Source organism: Berghia stephanieae, chromosome 11 (assembly GCF_034508935.2).
Source record: "Berghia stephanieae isolate SIO BIC M18660-M18661 chromosome 11, UCSD_Bste_1.3, whole genome shotgun sequence".
Lineage (NCBI taxonomy): Eukaryota > Metazoa > Mollusca > Gastropoda > Nudibranchia > Aeolidiidae > Berghia > Berghia stephanieae.
In genome coordinates this window covers 14,612,004-14,632,564 of record NC_088370.1, presented here as the reverse complement: position 1 = coordinate 14,632,564, position 20,561 = coordinate 14,612,004, and the positions used below count along the sequence as shown (strand labels likewise).

At 37.0% G+C, this 20,561-nt stretch overlaps 1 protein-coding gene across 3 annotated transcripts in view; it reads right to left on the bottom strand.

The window, feature by feature from the left end:
- Positions 1-20,561, bottom strand: part of LOC144957184 (two pore potassium channel protein sup-9-like) — a 214,281-nt gene that overhangs the window by 67,766 nt on the left and 125,954 nt on the right. The window contains exon 1 of one of the 3 annotated variants that reach the window (XM_078888229.1): positions 15,513-15,599. The exons of 1 other annotated variant lie outside the window; for it this stretch is intronic. The gene's annotated coding sequence lies outside the window, so the exon portion shown is untranslated. Of the gene's footprint in view, positions 1-14,918; positions 15,183-15,512; positions 15,600-20,561 lie in introns of those variants that run through there. One more of the 3 variants, XM_078888228.1, reaches the window with a different exon arrangement.

Below are 20,561 nucleotides of genomic sequence, written 5' to 3'. Positions count from 1 at the left end.
GAAGCTCGGAGAAAAAAAAATAACCTTAAATAGAAAGGTTATAAGGTTATTCACCTTAACAAAGCCACTATCAAATTCACATTATCTCATTCGTCTGTAGTGTTTCATTCATCTTGGTTTTGTTGATAAGGGGGGGGAACCCGTAACATCCACAGAATAAATCTTCGTCTTATAAATTGAAGCTTTCAATTCAATATTTATCGTTTTGTTTTGTTTTGTTTTGTTTTGTTTTGTTTTTTTCTCAGAACATAGGCATTTACATAATAATATGTTAATTTACAAAGTCAAAGACGCGTCCTAAACCAATATCGCGCATATTATACAAACTCAGATAATTATTCAACTCAGATATATGCAAACCCATACACAAATACAAACACACACGCACACACACAAACACACACACACACAGATCCAAACACACAAAACACTCCAACTGAGCTACTAAGAACAAGATTAAAACAAAAATCCCTGCTACACATTGCTAACAACTTGAATGAAAGACACAGACTCCCAGAAAGCAGAGAAAATCTTCTTTAATCAGTCAAAAACCTCCATACGCCGAACTAAAACTTCCAAAAATAAAGACTAACCTCGTAGAAGAAACAACAAGAAATAAAAACAAATCAGATATACAAACATTAGCAATGAAGACAATACAAGAATACCCAGACAACTGGATACATGTTTACACAGGTGAATCTGCCCACAAATGAACTAAAAATGCTGGGTATGGGTTTGTAGTAGAATACCCAGATAAAACATGTGATAAAATCCACAATTCTTGTGGAAGCTCCTGCTCAAACTACGAGGCAGAGGCAGTTGCAATAGAGGCCTCACTGCGACACCTCTCTTCTGTTTTCCAGCTAAACCCTTTAAAACTTTAAAACACTGTCATCTTCACAGACTCCAAATCGGTTCTCCACGCTCTCGATTTAGATAAACTCTCCTCAACGTCCAATAGTTTAAGATCTCAGCTAGATGAATTCCTTACAACACACAGAGTAGACTTATCTCTCCAGTGGATACCGGGACATTCAAATATACCAGGAAATGACAATGCAGACAGACTAGCCAGACTCGTATCAACACTTTTACAACCATCAATTCCAGTATCCTTAGACACAGCGAAACAAATAATCAAAACAAATAAGAGAGAAGAGTGGATGAACAGTTGGGCAATGAGCAACACGGGTAGATGTATGTTTTCCCATATATGACCACTCCTGCTGTAAAGACTGATTGCCTAAATAAGCTCAGAAGACACCAGCAAAGCATCATCTTTCAACTAAGAACACAACACATACCGCTCAACAACCATTTAAGGAAAATTACAAAAGACGAACATCCCCTTCCTGCCCCCTATGTCAACACCCCAATGAAACAGTAACACACCACTTGCTTGAATGTCAACCTCTTGAAGACCTGAGATGCACATTCCTCCCACCAAATCCAAGCATCAGTAACACACTTTATAGTCACCTGGAACAACTACAAAAGACGTCGAACTTCTACGTCATGGCACAAGACCGAAGGGCTAGAGCTCAGGTGGTCGCTGGTTCGGAAAAGTAAGTTAGTAAGTAAGCTATCGGGACCCCCACAATTGAGAACATCAAAAGTAAATTCCAAGGAAAAAAGGTTTGGAATTGGATTCAATAGTGTGATGTCACGTCGCCCAGCAACGGCGGCCATCGTGGTTCTAAACAAAGAAAATCGGTACTTTTTATTCTTCATGCTGACTAGAACTTTTCGTATGTCTTGTAGTGATCAGAATGTGTAAAAGTCAAAACATGATCAGATTTATAATGTTTTTTTTTTCCTCTGGATACGCTTTTATGCTCGTCGGATAAATATTTCATAAGCGCGTCCGCCATTGTTCCGATAGTTTAGAGCCAGTTGCTAAGTTACTATGCTTCATTACGAAGGAAGTGACGTCATGACTGTTGAAGGCTATTGAAGTTGTGCTCAAAGCAAATGCAACAAGTAGGTATATTAAAATTACAAAATGTTTAGACTTGAAACTTTTAGTGAACTGATATGTAGGTATATCGTTACGGTAACTCACTTTTCAAGAAAACGGATTGTTGAGTGAATACGTTTCTTAGCTAATTCAGTCCCTTGATTGGTGACAACATAATAATAGGATTCAATAGTTTGATGTCACTTCTGCCTAGCAACGAGCAGCTTAGTTTATAAACAAAGAAAACCGGTACTTTTTATTCTTCATGTTGGCTAGAACTTTTTCACATGTCATGTGATCAGAATGTATAAAACATGATCATATTTATACTGTTTTTTCTCCTCTGAATACACTTTAATGATCATCGGAGAAGTGTTTCATAAGGCCGTCACCAATTGTTCTGATAGTTTAGAACCAGTTACTAGGTTACTATGGCGTCATTACGAGCGAAGTGACGTCACGACTGTTGCAGCCTATTACCAACACTATATACAATGGAATCCGCATATAGTCAACACTCTTAAAGTCAACTTTTGCTTAAAGTCAACACCTCCTGTGGTCCCAAATGTTCTTTTCATTATCTCTGTTCTTTTGATAATGGGTCAAGTCAACTCAGCCAAAATGTTAAAGACATGCTTAACAAAAAAGGAACGATTTTAAAATCTCATTACTTCTGGCCTCTGAAAATGATGATGTAGTTTTTTCTGTCTTTAAAGAACACAGATGAATAAAATTTATTTTTTATAGAAGGAACTAAATTGACGTCTCACATCTCTTTGTTATTGTTTTTAGACATCCATTTTAATTATTTGTTCTCATTAAATTCTATCAATCAGACGATAGATAGTATGCGTTTGGCTTAGAAGCTCACAACATTGCCATCCGGAAGTATAGATAACGTACAAACACACAAAACTATGTGTAAACATGAACGTTTATAGTCTGAATAATACAGATTAGTGAGAATTACTCATAAACGCGGATGACAATAACCAATAACAAAGACTTCAGTGAAGTCAACTTCGTTCTATCTATATACATTCAAGGTTACCACTTAGTTTTGTGTGTTCGTACGCCAAACCCGGCTGGCGTACATTGTCAGAATTATGGCTAAACGCATAGCGTCAACATATCAAGAGAACACTCGAAATGTCTGGAACCGACAATTCCAGGACCAGGTTTGGAAAATTGAATTCTAGATTCTAGATTATGTTAATTGACAGAGACGGGGTGCGAGTGCTATCCAATTAAAACGTCCCCGTGCGAGTAATTTTATTAACACACCGTGCACCCGGTTCACACTTGATGATCAATATTCTAATGTTTTTTTAGCGTTAAAGAACACGTTTTGTTGTTATTATCATTATTATTGTTATTATTATTATATTATTATTATTATTATTATTATTATTATTATTATTGTTATTATTATTGTTATTATTATTATTATTATTATTATTATTATTATTATTATTATTATTATTGTTATTTATGTTATTATTGTTATTATTTATTATTATTATTATTATTATTTATTATTATTATTATATTTATTATTATTATTATTATTATTTATTATTATTATTATTATTATTATTATTATTATTATAATTATTATCATTATTATTATTACTATTATAATTATTAATATTACTATTATTATTATTATCACAATACTATATTATTATTATTATTATTATTATTATTATTATATTATTATTATTATTATATTATTATATATTATATTATTATTATTATTATTATTATTAATTATTATTATTATTATTATTATTATTATTATCATTATTATTATTATTATTATTATTATATATTATTATTATTATTATTATTATTATATTATTATTATTATTATTATTATTATTATTATTATTAATATTATTATATAATTATTATTATTATTATTATTATTATTATATATTATATTATTATTATTATTATTATTATATTATTATTATTATTATTATTATTATATTATATATTATCATTATCAAAATTTGTTGTGGTTTGTTTCGTTTCTAGTTGTTGTTTTGTTAGGGTGTATTTTTTTTTGGGGGGGGGGGGGGGGGGGGGTTGCTTTTTTTGTTTATTTTAAAAAATAACTCACAGCTGGAGTGTGAGCTGACTCAGCAGTTAAGCTGTATTGTATTAAATCAGTCTATTGATGTTATGCGTTCAGGTAAAATACTCATAACAGTTGTCAGCCATACACAACGAACCAATATACAAAAAAATATGTATAGCCTTGAATGTTTCTGTCTCATTGATATGATTTAATGAGAACTAATAACCAAAAAAAGGCTATCTAAAATCAATTTTTTAAAAACAACTGAGTGACATCAATTTCGTTCCTTCTATTGAGTGAATGATTATGCTGCCTGATCGCGTCACATGATTGCTGACAAAATATATTGTTTTCAACCAATGGAATCATTTGTGACCGTGAGTAATATTAACTCACTCAATCCTAGAGATTTTTGCTACTTTTCAAAATTGGAAAAAAAATGTATTAATTAAAAATGAGCCTGTGAATAGATAGTTTTATTCAGTTACCATAAACATGTAAACATTAAGAAAATTAGCTTTGATACTACGCCTATAATTTGTCTCAGAAAAATGTAATAAATAGGCATGGGGTAAAAGTAACCCGGGTAAACTATGGATATAGTCGGCGGTAGGGTTGAGTGAGTTAACGAAGGACGAAAATGACGTCACTCACCTCTTTATTATTGTTTTGATACAGCCTGTTATCGGACTAGTTTTCGCAAAATTCTATAAAGCAGACGAGAAATTTTAAAGGTTACATATCATTTTGTGTCTATTATATGACTGGCCGATGTTGTAGGTATTTTATTTAAACGCATAGCATGAATAATGGCCCTCGACTTGTCAAATAACCTAAAAACCTAAATATTATGGGAGAGATTTGTATTCTGTTTTTCGTCAATCCGGGTCATCGATCATATGATTTATAGGCTGTCAAACAATAGATGGAGCAAAACTGACGTCATTCAATTCCGTGACTCAATTCTTTGTTATTGTTTTTAGACAGCTTACATCCGACTGACGGATGTTGTAAGTATTTTACCTCATTATATAGTACTAATTGAATATGGATAGAACGAAGTTGGCGTCATCCATGCTTTGTTATTGGGTTTGTTTAGTTTTTTTTGCCATCCGTGTTTATGAATAATTCTCACTAAGCTGTATTAACCAGACTCATAACGTCCAACGTCACACATAGGTTTGTGTGTTGATCCGTTATACTAACGGATGGCAATGTTGTGAGTTTCTTAGTCAAGCGCATACTATCTGCAGATATAGATAGAATGCGCTTGGCCAAGGAGTTCACAACATTGCCATCCGGAAGTATAACGGACCAACACACAAACTCTGTGTAACCATGAACTTTTATAGTCTGGTTAATACAGTTTAGTGAGAACAACTCACAAACGCGGATGGCAAAAACAATAACAAAGGCCTTAGTGACGTCATCTGCATACTATCTATAGACATTCATGGATACACACAGTTCTGTGTGTTGGTCTTTGTACTTCCGGATGGCAATATTATGAGCTTCTTAGCCAAGCGCATTCTATCTATACATCATCAAGGTTACACATAGTTTTGTGTGTTGGCCATTTACACTTCCGGAATGGCAATGTTGTGAGCTTCTTAGCCAAGCGCACAGTATCTATTTCTTAATAAATGTAAACACGCGTGTTGTGTATCAAAATTGTAAACATACAACTGGGATGAACTGAACAAATTGACATATTGTGATGTAGATATTTGGAAAGCTTTGAACACGTCTGATTATAGATAGAACGAAGATGACGTCACTCAGGCCTGTGTTATTGTTTTTGCCATCATTGTTTATGAGTAATTCTCACTAAACTGTATTAACGAGACTATAGATAGTATGCGCTTGGCCAAGAAGCTCATAACATTGCCATCCGGAAGTATAACGGACCGACAAACAAAATTGTGTGTATCCATGAACGTTTATAGTCAGGTTACTACATTTCAGTGAGCATTACTCATAAACGCGGATGGCAAAAAACAATAACAAAGACCTGAATGACGTCATCTTCGAACTATCTATAAACGTTCAGGGTTACACACAGTTTTGTGGTTGGTCCGTTGTACTTCCGGATGGAAATGTTGTGAGTTTCTTAGCCAGGCGCATGCTGTCCAGATATAGATAGTTCGAAGATGACGTCACTCAGACCTTTGTTATTGTTTTTGCCATCCGCGTTTGTGAGTTGTTCTCACTAAACTGTATTAACCAGACTATAAAAGTTCATGGTTACAAAGAGTTTGTGTGTTGGTCCGTTATACTTCCGGATAGCAATGTTGTGAACTCCTTGGCCAAGCGCATTCTATCTATATAAGTAATTTTGACTTCATTTTTCAACGTCACTAATGACCCAAAACACGGAAAAATTATTTACATAGATGTCCGAATTTCTTGAAGTCTCCAATATGATTTTGTGGAAAAGTAGACGGTTAGTTTAATCGATGAAAGTTGAAAAATAAAAATTAACCACTAAATTTTGACCAATGAAAACGCGGGATTTGTAAAACATCATCAAGCCCGCTCGGATAATAAATATAGATAGTATGCAGAAGAAGTCACTCAGGTCTTTGTTATTGTTTTTTGCCATCCGCGTTTATGAGTAATGCTCACTGAACTGTATTAACCGGACTATAAACGTACATGGATACACACCGTTTTGTGTGTTGGTCCGTTATACTTCCGGATGGCAATGTTATGAGCTTCTCAGCCAAGCGCATACTATCAAAAGCTGGTTGTTTACGAACAAAAGAATACAGGAAGTTGACACCATTCTGCTCTTTGTTATTGTTTCTTTTGATAGAATGCGCTTGGCCAAGGAGTTCACAACATTGCCATCCGGAAGTATAACGGACCAACACACAAACCCTGTGTAACCATGAACTTTTATAGTCTGGTTAATACAGTTTAGTGAGAACAACTCACAAACGCGGATGGCAAAAACAATAACAAAGGCCTGAGTGACGTCATCTGCATACTATCTATACCTCTAGTTGTGTGATTAGTTCTCATTAGATTCTCTCAACCAGACACAAGATGATGTGCGTTTGGCTAAGAAACTCACAGAATTGCCATCAGGAAATGTAACGGACCAACACACAAAACGTCGTGTAACCTGAAACATTTATAGTCTGGATAAGACATTTTAGTGACAACGACTCATAAGCAGGGGTGGCAAAAAACAAGAATGAAGACCAGAGTGACGACAACTTCGTGCTTAAGGTTAAAAAGAATAGTGTTTGTGATAGCACGATTGACCAGCAGTGTTGAACTCAAAGAGTATTTTTTTTTCCAGAAACGCATACCATCGATGACAATAATACATTGTAGTTTGCACTGATCGCCATTTGTTTACATTCAGACGACTGTCCGAGGGGCGTGGTTATATTCCCTTCCACGTCCGTCTATTTGCCTTGTCAAAATTTAAAAATGGTAATTGATTGTTCCTCTGTGACCTCTTGTTGCTATGCCTGTCAAGCTATAGATAGTTCGAAGATGACGTCACTCAGGCCTTTGTTATTGTATTTGCCATCCGCGTTTGTGAGTTGTTCTCACTAAACTGTATTAACCAGACTATAAAAGTTTATGGTTACACAGAGTTTGTGTGTTGGTCCGTTATACTTCCGGATGGCAATGTTGTGAACTCCTTGGCCAAGCGCATTCTATCTATTGACATAGATGTATTTTTAACTGTTATCTTATAGTATGAGCCTTCAGTTCTTCAACAATTTAAAACAGTTATCGTATAGTTTATTAAAACTAGTCGAATAAACATTTAAGTTGTTTAAATTTTTACTCGAAAATTTTAAATAAACTATAGATAGTATGCGCTTGGCTAAGAAGCTCATAACATTGCCATCCGGAAGTATAACGGGCCAACACACAAAACTGTGTGTATCCGTGAATGTTTATAGTCAGGTTAATACAGTTTAGTGAGCATTACTCATAAACGCGGATGGCAAAAAACAATAACAATAATAGACCTGAGTGACGTCAACTTCGAACTATCTATAGATAGTATGCAGATGACGTCACTCAGGCCTTTGTTATTGTTTTTGCCATCCGCGTTTGTGAGTTGTTCTCACTAAACTGTATTAACCAGACTATGAAAGTTCATGGTTACACAGAGTTTGTGTGTTCGTCCGTTATACTTCCGGATGGCAATGTTGTGAACTCCTTGGCCAAGCGCATTCTATCTAAAGATAGTTGGAAGATGACGTCACTCGGGTCTTTGTTATTGTTTTTTGCCATCCGCGTTTATGAGTAATGCTCACTGAACTGTTTTAACCAGACTATAAACGTTCACGGATGCACACAGTTTTGTGTTTTGGTCCGTTGTACTTCCGGATGGCAATGTTATGAGCTTCTTAGCCAAGCGCATACTATCTATAAAATATTATTTGGCATTACTCAGGTCTTTGTTATTTTTTTTTTTCTATCCATGTTTATGAATAATTCTCACTAAATTGTATTAACAAGATGATACATCTTCAAGGTTACACATAGTTTTGTGTGTTGGACCTTTATAGATAGAATGCGCTTGGCTAATAAATCACAACATTGCCATCCTGAAGTATAACGGGCCAACACACACAATTATGTGTAACCTTAAACGTCTATAGTCTGGATAATACAGTTAAGTTAGAACTACTGGTAAACGTGGATGGCAAAAAAAAAAAAAAAAAAAAAAAAAAAATTACAACGACCCGAGTGACGTCAGCTTCATTATATCTATAGATAGTATGCAGATGACGTCCTCAGGCCTTTGTTATTGTTTTTGCCATCCGCGTTTGTGAGTTGTTCACACTAAATTGTAGTAACGTGACTATAGATAGTATGCAGATGACGTCACTCAGGCTTTTGTTATTGTTTTTGCCATCCGCGTTTGTGAGTTGTTCTCACTAAACTGTATTAACCAGACTATAAAAGTTCATGGTTACACAGAGTTTGTGTGTTGGTCCGGAAGTATAACGGACCAACACACAAACTCTGTGTAACCATCAACTTTTATAGTCTGGTTAATACAGTTTAGTGAGAACAACTCACAAACGCGGATGGCAAAAACAATAACAAAGGCCTGAGTGACGTCATCTGCATACTATCTATAGACATTCATGGATACACACAGTTCTGTGTGTTGGTCTTTGTACTTCCGGATGGCAATATTATGAGCTTCTTAGCCAAGCGCATTCTATCTATACATCATCAAGGTTACACATAGTTTTGTGTGTTGGCCATTTACACTTCCGGAATGGCAATGTTGTGAGCTTCTTAGCCAAGCGCACAGTATCTATTTCTTAATAAATGTAAACACGCGTGTTGTGTATCAAAATTGTAAACATACAACTGGGATGAACTGAACAAATTGACATATTGTGATGTAGATATTTGGAAAGCTTTGAACACGTCTGATTATAGATAGAACGAAGATGACGTCACTCAGGCCTGTGTTATTGTTTTTGCCATCATTGTTTATGAGTAATTCTCACTAAACTGTATTAACGAGACTATAGATAGTATGCGCTTGGCCAAGAAGCTCATAACATTGCCATCCGGAAGTATAACGGACCGACAAACAAAATTGTGTGTATCCATGAACGTTTATAGTCAGGTTACTACATTTCAGTGAGCATTACTCATAAACGCGGATGGCAAAAAACAATAACAAAGACCTGAATGACGTCATCTTCGAACTATCTATAAACGTTCAGGGTTACACACAGTTTTGTGGTTGGTCCGTTGTACTTCCGGATGGAAATGTTGTGAGTTTCTTAGCCAGGCGCATGCTGTCCAGATATAGATAGTTCGAAGATGACGTCACTCAGACCTTTGTTATTGTTTTTGCCATCCGCGTTTGTGAGTTGTTCTCACTAAACTGTATTAACCAGACTATAAAAGTTCATGGTTACAAAGAGTTTGTGTGTTGGTCCGTTATACTTCCGGATAGCAATGTTGTGAACTCCTTGGCCAAGCGCATTCTATCTATATAAGTAATTTTGACTTCATTTTTCAACGTCACTAATGACCCAAAACACGGAAAAATTATTTACATAGATGTCCGAATTTCTTGAAGTCTCCAATATGATTTTGTGGAAAAGTAGACGGTTAGTTTAATCGATGAAAGTTGAAAAATAAAAATTAACCACTAAATTTTGACCAATGAAAACGCGGGATTTGTAAAACATCATCAAGCCCGCTCGGATAATAAATATAGATAGTATGCAGAAGAAGTCACTCAGGTCTTTGTTATTGTTTTTTGCCATCCGCGTTTATGAGTAATGCTCACTGAACTGTATTAACCGGACTATAAACGTACATGGATACACACCGTTTTGTGTGTTGGTCCGTTATACTTCCGGATGGCAATGTTATGAGCTTCTCAGCCAAGCGCATACTATCAAAAGCTGGTTGTTTACGAACAAAAGAATACAGGAAGTTGACACCATTCTGCTCTTTGTTATTGTTTCTTTTGATAGAATGCGCTTGGCCAAGGAGTTCACAACATTGCCATCCGGAAGTATAACGGACCAACACACAAACCCTGTGTAACCATGAACTTTTATAGTCTGGTTAATACAGTTTAGTGAGAACAACTCACAAACGCGGATGGCAAAAACAATAACAAAGGCCTGAGTGACGTCATCTGCATACTATCTATACCTCTAGTTGTGTGATTAGTTCTCATTAGATTCTCTCAACCAGACACAAGATGATGTGCGTTTGGCTAAGAAACTCACAGAATTGCCATCAGGAAATGTAACGGACCAACACACAAAACGTCGTGTAACCTGAAACATTTATAGTCTGGATAAGACATTTTAGTGACAACGACTCATAAGCAGGGGTGGCAAAAAACAAGAATGAAGACCAGAGTGACGACAACTTCGTGCTTAAGGTTAAAAAGAATAGTGTTTGTGATAGCACGATTGACCAGCCGTGTTGAACTCAAAGAGTATTTTTTTTCCAGAAACGCATACCATCGATGACAATAATACATTGTAGTTTGCACTGATCGCCATTTGTTTACATTCAGACGACTGTCCGAGGGGCGTGGTTATATTCCCTTCCACGTCCGTCTATTTGCCTTGTCAAAATTTAAAAATGGTAATTGATTGTTCCTCTGTGACCTCTTGTTGCTATGCCTGTCAAGCTATAGATAGTTCGAAGATGACGTCACTCAGGCCTTTGTTATTGTATTTGCCATCCGCGTTTGTGAGTTGTTCTCACTAAACTGTATTAACCAGACTATAAAAGTTTATGGTTACACAGAGTTTGTGTGTTGGTCCGTTATACTTCCGGATGGCAATGTTGTGAACTCCTTGGCCAAGCGCATTCTATCTATTGACATAGATGTATTTTTAACTGTTATCTTATAGTATGAGCCTTCAGTTCTTCAACAATTTAAAACAGTTATCGTATAGTTTATTAAAACTAGTCGAATAAACATTTAAGTTGTTTAAATTTTTACTCGAAAATTTTAAATAAACTATAGATAGTATGCGCTTGGCTAAGAAGCTCATAACATTGCCATCCGGAAGTATAACGGGCCAACACACAAAACTGTGTGTATCCGTGAATGTTTATAGTCAGGTTAATACAGTTTAGTGAGCATTACTCATAAACGCGGATGGCAAAAAACAATAACAATAATAGACCTGAGTGACGTCAACTTCGAACTATCTATAGATAGTATGCAGATGACGTCACTCAGGCCTTTGTTATTGTTTTTGCCATCCGCGTTTGTGAGTTGTTCTCACTAAAGTGTATTAACCATATAAAAGTTCATGGTTACACAGTTTGTGTGTTGGTCAGTTATACTTCCGGATGGCAATGTTGTGAACTCCTTGGCCAAGCGCATTCTATCTATAACCCGTAGTAAACAGCCAACACATCCTGAGTATCATTCACAATAATTTTAACACAGATGATTGAAAAAATTAATCGTGTCCTAAGGTTTTGCGATGCAATACCCTTCAACAGTCGTAACGTCACTTCCTTCCTAATGATGCATGGTAACAGTAACACTGAACTATCGTAACAATGGCGGACGCCTTATGAAATATTTCTCCGGAGAGCATAAAGGGTATCCAGAGGGAAAAAGAATACATGTATTTGATCATGTTTTGACTTTTACACATTCTAATCACAAGGCATATGAAAAGTTCTAGCCAGCATGAAAAATAAAAAGGAATGATTTTATTTGTTTAGAACCAAGATGGCCGCCGTTGCCGGGAGGCGTGACATCAGACTATTTTGAACCGTATTCCTTTATCAGTTTGTCAAAATATTGTGAGAAATACGTGGCCTTCGTAAAGTTATGGCCTGACACTGACCAAAAAATGACGTCAAAATGCCAGTCTTTTGCCACAAAAGAAAACATCTGGTGAGTTGTATTCAATAGTTCAACAACCAATGAAATAACTTATTTCCTTGAGCTCTACTCACGACAACTGACTAGGCGGTGCAAAAACCAAATAATGACGTCAAAATGCCAGTCCTTTTGGAATTCAGTATCAGGCTATAGATAGTATGCAGATGACGTCAATCAGGCCTTTGTTATTGTTTTTGCCATCCGCGTTTGTGAGTTGTTCTCACTAAACTGTATTAACCAGACTATAAAAGTTCATGGTTACACAGAGTTTGTGTGTTGGTCCGTTATACTTCCGGATGGCAATGTTGTGAACTCCTTGGCCAAGAGCATTCTATCTATAACTTAACGATGGCTACGGAAATACTCAGGCGGTATCTCAGGCCTTTTCATACAGGAAATAAATAGTCAAGGGGACGAAAAGGGGTCAATGGCAGGAAATATTCTGATTGGTGGATGCTTAAGTAACGAGCATACCATCAATTAACAGATAGATAACCACGCCTCTCGGACAATCGTCATAAAGTAAACAATGGTAGTGATTGGTTGACACAGCAAACTACACAGGTTTTGCTATCGATGGTATGTGTTTAAGTAAAATACCCACTGTTCAACCGCTTGGTCAATAGATAGAATGCGCTTGGCCAAGGAGTTCACAACATTGCCATCCGGAAGTATAACGGGCCAACACACAAACTCTGTGTAACCATGAACTTTTATTGTCTGGTTGATACAGTTTAGTGAGAACAACTCACAAACGCGGATGGCAAAAACAATAACAAAGGCCTGAGTGACGTCATCTTCGAACTATCTATAGAACTAACACAGAAAGCTATGGTTAAATGTAACCGTTTACAATTTGATCGAGAAAATCGTGTGATAACTAGTCACCCATTTGACGGTATAAAAACAATAACAATGATCAGAGAGAGGGCGATTTCATTCACGTTACTGTTTATAAACGACCAAATATGTTTGTCCGAGCATGTGTGAGGGTGTGTCACAAATTTTAAGTTTTGATTGGTCAAAAATCTACTGGTTAATTGGATTCAATCGTCTGATGTCACGTCGCCCAGCAATGGCGGCCATCGTGGTTCTAAACAAAGAAAATCGGTACTTTTTATTCTTCATGCTGGCTAGAACTTTTCATATGTCATGTGATCAGAATGTATAAAAGTCAAAACATGATCAGATTTAAAATGTTTTTATTTTCCCTCTGGAAACAACAACCGAATAACTGATTTCAACAACATAAGGAAACATCCAACTGCCCCAGCGCCTTAACACACATGATGACATTCTAAAGATAAGACCACTTGCATTTGACATATAGATAGAATGCAGATGACGTCACTACCTTGTTATGTGTTGCCATCAGCAGTGTGAGTTGTCTCACTAAACTGGTATTTTACAAACTATAACAAGTTATGGTTACTCAGAGTTTTGTGCGTTTGTCGTTATACTTCCGATGGCAATGTTTGTGAACTCTGTGCCAAGGCATTCATCTATATTTTGGCAGATTACTAATGGATATCGAAACAGACTGACAAACTCAATACGGACAATTCATGGCATGCGTCATACAGACCTCGAGCATTTTATATTGTTGTGTTCAAACAATAACAACGATCATGAGAGATCGATTTCATTCACGTATGTTTATAAACAATCACTATTGTCCACACGTGGAAGTGTTCAAATTCCCTGTTGTTGGAAATACTGGTTAATAGATGAGAATGATAAAGAGATCATGTCATACAACGAACATCGAATATATATCTTGTCCCTTTTGTTTGTTTTTGTTGTTTTTTTTTTTACTGTTCCTTATTGTATATTCGTTGATAAAATACTCAATGACCGTACGATATAGTACCATAAAAGCCTTGCCAAGGATTCACAACATTGCCATCCGAAGTATACGACCACACATAATGTGAACTGACTTTTATAGTCTTTGATACAATATGAAACAACTCACAAACGCGATGGCAAAACAACTAAGCCTAGTGACGTCATCTGCATACTATCTATCACAAAACGGTGTGCAACCTTGAACGTTTATCGCCTGATTGAAATAGATAATTATGAGAAATGATCACCAAAATGGCTGTCTAAAAATAATAACAATGAGCTGAGTGACGTCAATTTCCTTCAATATGAGTCATATTTAGTCACTTCATGTGTGTCTTCTGATATTTCTTCATCTCGTTCATTCCAATATTATAGAAAGAATGAAGTTGACGCCACTCAAATCTTTGTTATTGTTTATTTGCCATCCATGTTTATGAGTAATTCTCACTAAACTGTATTATCCAGACTATAAAAGTTTATGGTTACAAAAGTTTTGTATGTTGGTCCGTTATACTTCTGGATGGCAATGCTGTAAGCTTCTTAGCCAAGCGCATACTATATATAATTATAATATCAAATCGACGGGATGGTTCACAATAAATCATTTATCACAAATCAAACCTTATATTAAATATGTAGCCTACCTCAATAGACATAACATATTTCCTGTTCTTACGTCCAAATTCGCATTGCATCTCCACCAATATATAATTGACCGATATAATAATATATAAATTAATATCCAAAGAATGTCACATAATTCTTAAAACCATTGTAAAAACAAAATTTTCCTTCAAAACAACACATTAATTTTAGAGTCTTTCAAACGTTAGCACACACACAGATGGTCGGACCCGTGACAGGTTAGTGTTTATAGTGGTAATACTACTTGACGGTGTGTTGAGACTGAGTAACGGGGTGGGTGAGTAAAAATCCCCTTAGCGACAACTGCTGCAGTCATTTTATCTCTAGATATCTATCTTTTCGGGATGAGAATTTAACTCCGGTTAAATGCAAAAATCTACGTAAATAGATTGATTCAAGATGATCGATGCCACTCTCGGATATTCGTTTTATTCTGTTATAAGATGGACAATTTGGTGAATAGTTCTCATTAAATTATGTAGAAAATCTTGAAGGAAACGCTCATTTTGTGAGTTGGTACGATTTGTTTGTGAGTATTTCACTTTAAACACATACCATCATTTAATGAAATGCAATTTAGGTGTAATACTCACCAATTGCGCCCATGTGCGGCTATGTGGTCTAGTGGTATGATGTCGCTTTCGGATCGGAAGGGCATGAGTTCGAACCTCACTCATCGCATAGTTGAGTCCTTGGAAAATGCTCTTAATTCACATTCTCTCACCGTACTCAGGAGTAAAATGAATACCTGGTTGATAACAGCGTTGTCTCTATCAGCTTCATTCTACCTATATTGGGATGACGACATGACGAGAAAAGAAAATGGACCCTCTGCTTATCGCATCATTAGTAAATCCGTTTAACTGAAAAATCTGGAAAATAACAACAACTGAGATGTTGCAATTATCCGGTGATTGATTATTTATTCGTGTGTCGTATTAACAATATGCGTGGTGAAAACACTCACACACACACATACACACACACACACATACTGTAACAAACTCGCACGCGCACCCGTACAAGTCATACCACCGTCCTGTGAGCAAATGAGTGGGTGAGTAGAGAGTAAGAGTTTTGGGATGACTAGCGGTGACATCTGGTCATTTGCATAACGTTGTAGTAATAATATATCTATTTATTATGAATGAGGGCCAGCCCGTATTGTGTCTGTGCGTGAGTGTGAGTGGGTGAACGGGTGTAAATGTATGCGTGTGCGTGTGAGTAGCTATGTGTCATTGAGTAAAATAGAGTAAGATAGTGTTTGTTGTGTACATTGTCGCCATGTGTTTTGCTTGTCTACATACCAGTCTCTCTCTCTCTCTCTCTCTCTCTCTCTCTCTCTCTCTCTCTCTCTCTCTCTCTCTCTCTCTCCATCTCTCTCTCTTTCTTTCTTTCTTTCTTTTTTCCCACACTCCTCCTCTCTCTCTCTCTCTCTCTCTCTCTCTCTCTCTCTCTCTCTCTCTCTCTTTCTCCCCTCACACACACACACACACACACACACACACATACACAACACAAACACATTGTACGTGACTTAAATTTCATTCATTTTTGTGTTCGTTTTTTTTTTTTGTTTGATCTGACAAGTAGAATAGGTGAGCATTTTACTTTAACGTATAGCATAGATATTGACATTCTATTGTCACAAAGTGACAGGTGGCATTCTGGTATGGATAGTATGCGCTTGGCTAAGAAGCTCATAACACTGCCATCCGGAAGTACAACGGACCAACACACAAAACTGTGTTATCCATGGACGTTATAGATGTTCGAAGTATCACTCAGTCTTGTATGTTTTGCCATCCGCGTTATGTATCACTAAACGTATTACCGCTACTCATTGACACAATTGTGTTGTCGTATCTTCGATGTCAATGTTATAGTTCTTACAAGCGAACTATATCGGTATACAGTATGGCATACAAAACGTGATGCAAAAAAAACAATAACAAAGACCTGAGTGACGTCATCTTCGAACTCTCTATAACAGTATTATATATATGGCTGTCATCGTACTGTGTGTTATTTTCCACAAAGACAGTTACGTGAAGACTAAGCTGCTAACTAAATTGAGGCTTAAATTGGATTCAATAGTCTGATGTCACGTCGCTCAGCAAAGGCCGCCATAGTGGTTCTAAACAAAGAAAATCGGTACTTTTTTATTCTTCATGTTGGCTAGAACTTTTCATATGTCTTGTGATCAGAATGTGTAAAAGTCAAAACATGATCAGATTTATAATGTTTGGTTTTTTTTTTCCTCTGGATACGCTTTTATGCTCGTCGGAGAAATATTTCATAATGGCGTCCGCCATTGTTCCGATAGTTTAGAGCCAGTTACTAAGTTACCATGCGTCATTATGAGGGAAGTGACGTTACGACTGTTGAAGCGTATTGAGCCTTTGTATAGCGCGATATCCACTAAAAGTGCTCACGGCGTTTTACAAAGGGTCCCTTACAAACAGCAACACTTTACTTTACATGTAGGACGGCACATGACGCCTGTTAGGCGATATTACAATTTTTTTCTGAGAGAGACAAAGTTGTTAACGGCCTGGTACCCATTTTACACTTGAGTACAGTGAGAAAATGTGAGTAAAGAATCCTTATCCAAGGACTCAACTATGCGACGAGCGAGGCTCGAACCCAGGACCTTCCGGTCCGAAAGCGAGTGACATGCCTCTAAACCACATAGCCGCACTAATTACTTAAGATTGTAAAAAAGTATTGAACACTATTGAATATTGATGCTATGCGTTTAGGTAAAACATTCACTGTTCTGCATGCCAGATACATCGTAAGATGACATCCGTTTGATAGACCTCCTATAGATAGTATGAAGTTGACGTCATTCGGGTCATTGTTATTGCTTTTTGCCACCCGCGTTTGTGAGTAATTCTAACTAAGCAGTATTAATCAGACTATAAACGTTCAAGGTTACACATAGTTTTGTGTGTTGGTCCGTTATACTTCCGGATGGCAATGTTTTGCGTTTCTTAGCCAAGCGCATACTATCTATATTTGCAATCTTTTTATTTTACTCTTACAATATTAACTACTGCATGTCGCAATTAGCGTAGTAGCCACTTGAGTCAAGTGGGGTAATGCATGGTAAAGTGTGCTTCCTTACCAAAGATGCACTCACTATATCGGGAATAGAATTATCCATGACCACTTATATACCTACCCAATCACTGATCATGCTTAAGGAGCAGCAGCTTCTAATGGTGTTCACCCTATTATGTTGCGTCGATCAACCCAATCAGCAAACCCACATCGTTCATCTAGATGCCCTGTGGTTTCAGGTTCTATCCCACATCGGCTATGTGGAATTGGGGTATGACACTCACTTTCGGATCGGAAGGTCCTGGGGTTCGAGCCTCGCTCGGCTCATAGTTGAGTCCTTGGAGAAGGCTCTTGACTCACATTCTCTCACCGTCATCATCATCCATCGTGGCTTGTGCTTTTAAGCATGTTGCCGGTCAGCTGTCTCCACGAATCACGATCCTCTGCAGTGCGCATAAAAGCTGTGTTGCTTTTAAAATCACATTTGGCCATTCTTAGGTTATTTCAATAAGTCATTTTCTGTCTTCCTCTAGTTATCTTTCCTTCGATCATCCCAGATGTTACCAACTTTTATATTCCGTCTCTTCTCCACACATGTCCCAGAAACCATAACTGCCTCTTTCTGATGGTATTGATCAATATTCTTCCGTCTCTTCTCCAACACTTCCTCGTTCGTATACCTGTCTGGCCATGATAGCCTCAACATTCTTCTATACACCCACATCTCAAATGCCTCTAACCTCCTCGTACATTCTTTGTCAAGCGTCCACGTTTCACAACCGTATAAAATGGTACTTACAACATATGTTTCTACTACTTTCATTCTGGTCTTCAACTTCAGGTTGGTGTTTGACACAACTCGTCGCATTTTATGGAACACGTTTTTTGCTATTGCTATTATTTGTTTTATATCAGTGTCACGTGCGTCATGGGTAATGATAGTGCCTAAATATTTAAATTTCTTTACTTCTCACCGTACTCAGGTGTAAAAGGAGTACCTGGCCGTTAACAGCGTTGTCTCTGTCCGAAAAAAATATAACATCGCCTAACAGGTGTCATGTCCCGTCCTAAATGTTAAATGTTGCTGTTGGCCAGGGACCCTTTCTAAAGCGCTTTGAGCTCATTTAGTGGATGGTACTTATTTTTCACCTGAGTACGGTGAGAGAATGGGAGTAAAGAGCCTTTTCCAAGGACTGAACTATGCGCCGAGCGGGGCTCGAACCCAATACCTTCCGATCCGAAAGCGAGTGTCATATCACTGGACCACATAGCCGCATATTAGAAAAATGAGACTTGGGTTAAACTGTTATAATTAAGGAGAATGCATAGAGAAAAAAAGGGCAATATTATAAGATAATATAGTGAAAACGTTGTTATTCTAACTCTCCCCATGAATAGTAATTAGCAATGATATCAAGTTTACAATTGGATTCAGTAGTCTGACGTCACGCCGCCCGGCAACGGCGGCCATCTTGGTTCTAAACAAAGAAAATCATTACTTTTTATTCTTCAAGCTGGCTAGAACCTTTCATATGTCTTGTGACCAGAATGTGTAAAAGTCAAAACATGATCAAATTTATGTTTTGTTCCCCTCTGGATACGCTTTTATGCTCGCCAGAGAAATATTTCATACGGGCGTCCGCCATTGTTCCGATAGTTTAGAGCCAGTGTTGCTTAGTTACCATGCGTCATTAGGAAGGAAGTGACGTTACGACTATTGAATCCTGTTGTGAATTAGATTCTTGAAAAGATGCATCATTTAAACGGTTTTGAACATGCCTTTAATTCAAAGATGACGAACTCTCAGTCGATTGAGGAGTAGAATATAACATTTTTATGGTCTTCCATTCTGGTATTCGAACTCGTACTCACGAGCTCGTGCAGATGTTGAAAATACGTCCGGAATACGCTTCAATAGTCGCAACGTCACTTCCCTCGTAATGACGCATTGTAACTTAGTAACAGGCTCTAAAGTATCTGACTAATGGCGGACGCCCTTATGAAATATTTCTCCGACGAGCATAAAAGCATATCCAGAGTAAAAAAAACAAACATTATAAATCTGATCATGTTTTGAATTTTACACATTCTGATCACAAGACATAATATGAAAAGTTCTAGACAGCATGAAGAATGAAAAGTAAAGATTTTCTTTGTTTAGAACCATGATGGCCGCCGTGGCAATGTGACATCTGACTATTGAATCCAATTGCAAAAAAGCAAGAGTGTAAGAATCGTGTATTATTACACTTCCTATCTTTTTATCTATCCTAATGCCAATCGTGCGTAATGATCTGCGCAGAAAGAGATGACGTAATTACACAACTAGACAAATATAATATGGCCAGTAAAACTCTGCTCCTTGACAAAAGGGGAAGACGACGAAGACGAAGCTGAATAATTAGGGGCTCTTGAAATTAATGAGAGTAGTCACGAGAGTCAACTTGACATTGTCAATGGTAAGTACCTACTTGTACGAGGTCATCAGCTCCACGTACAGCCATGCTATCCGTCCGTCTCATACATAGCAATCTAGAGAGCATGGGTCTCATAGCAATCAGAGTACAGTGTATAGA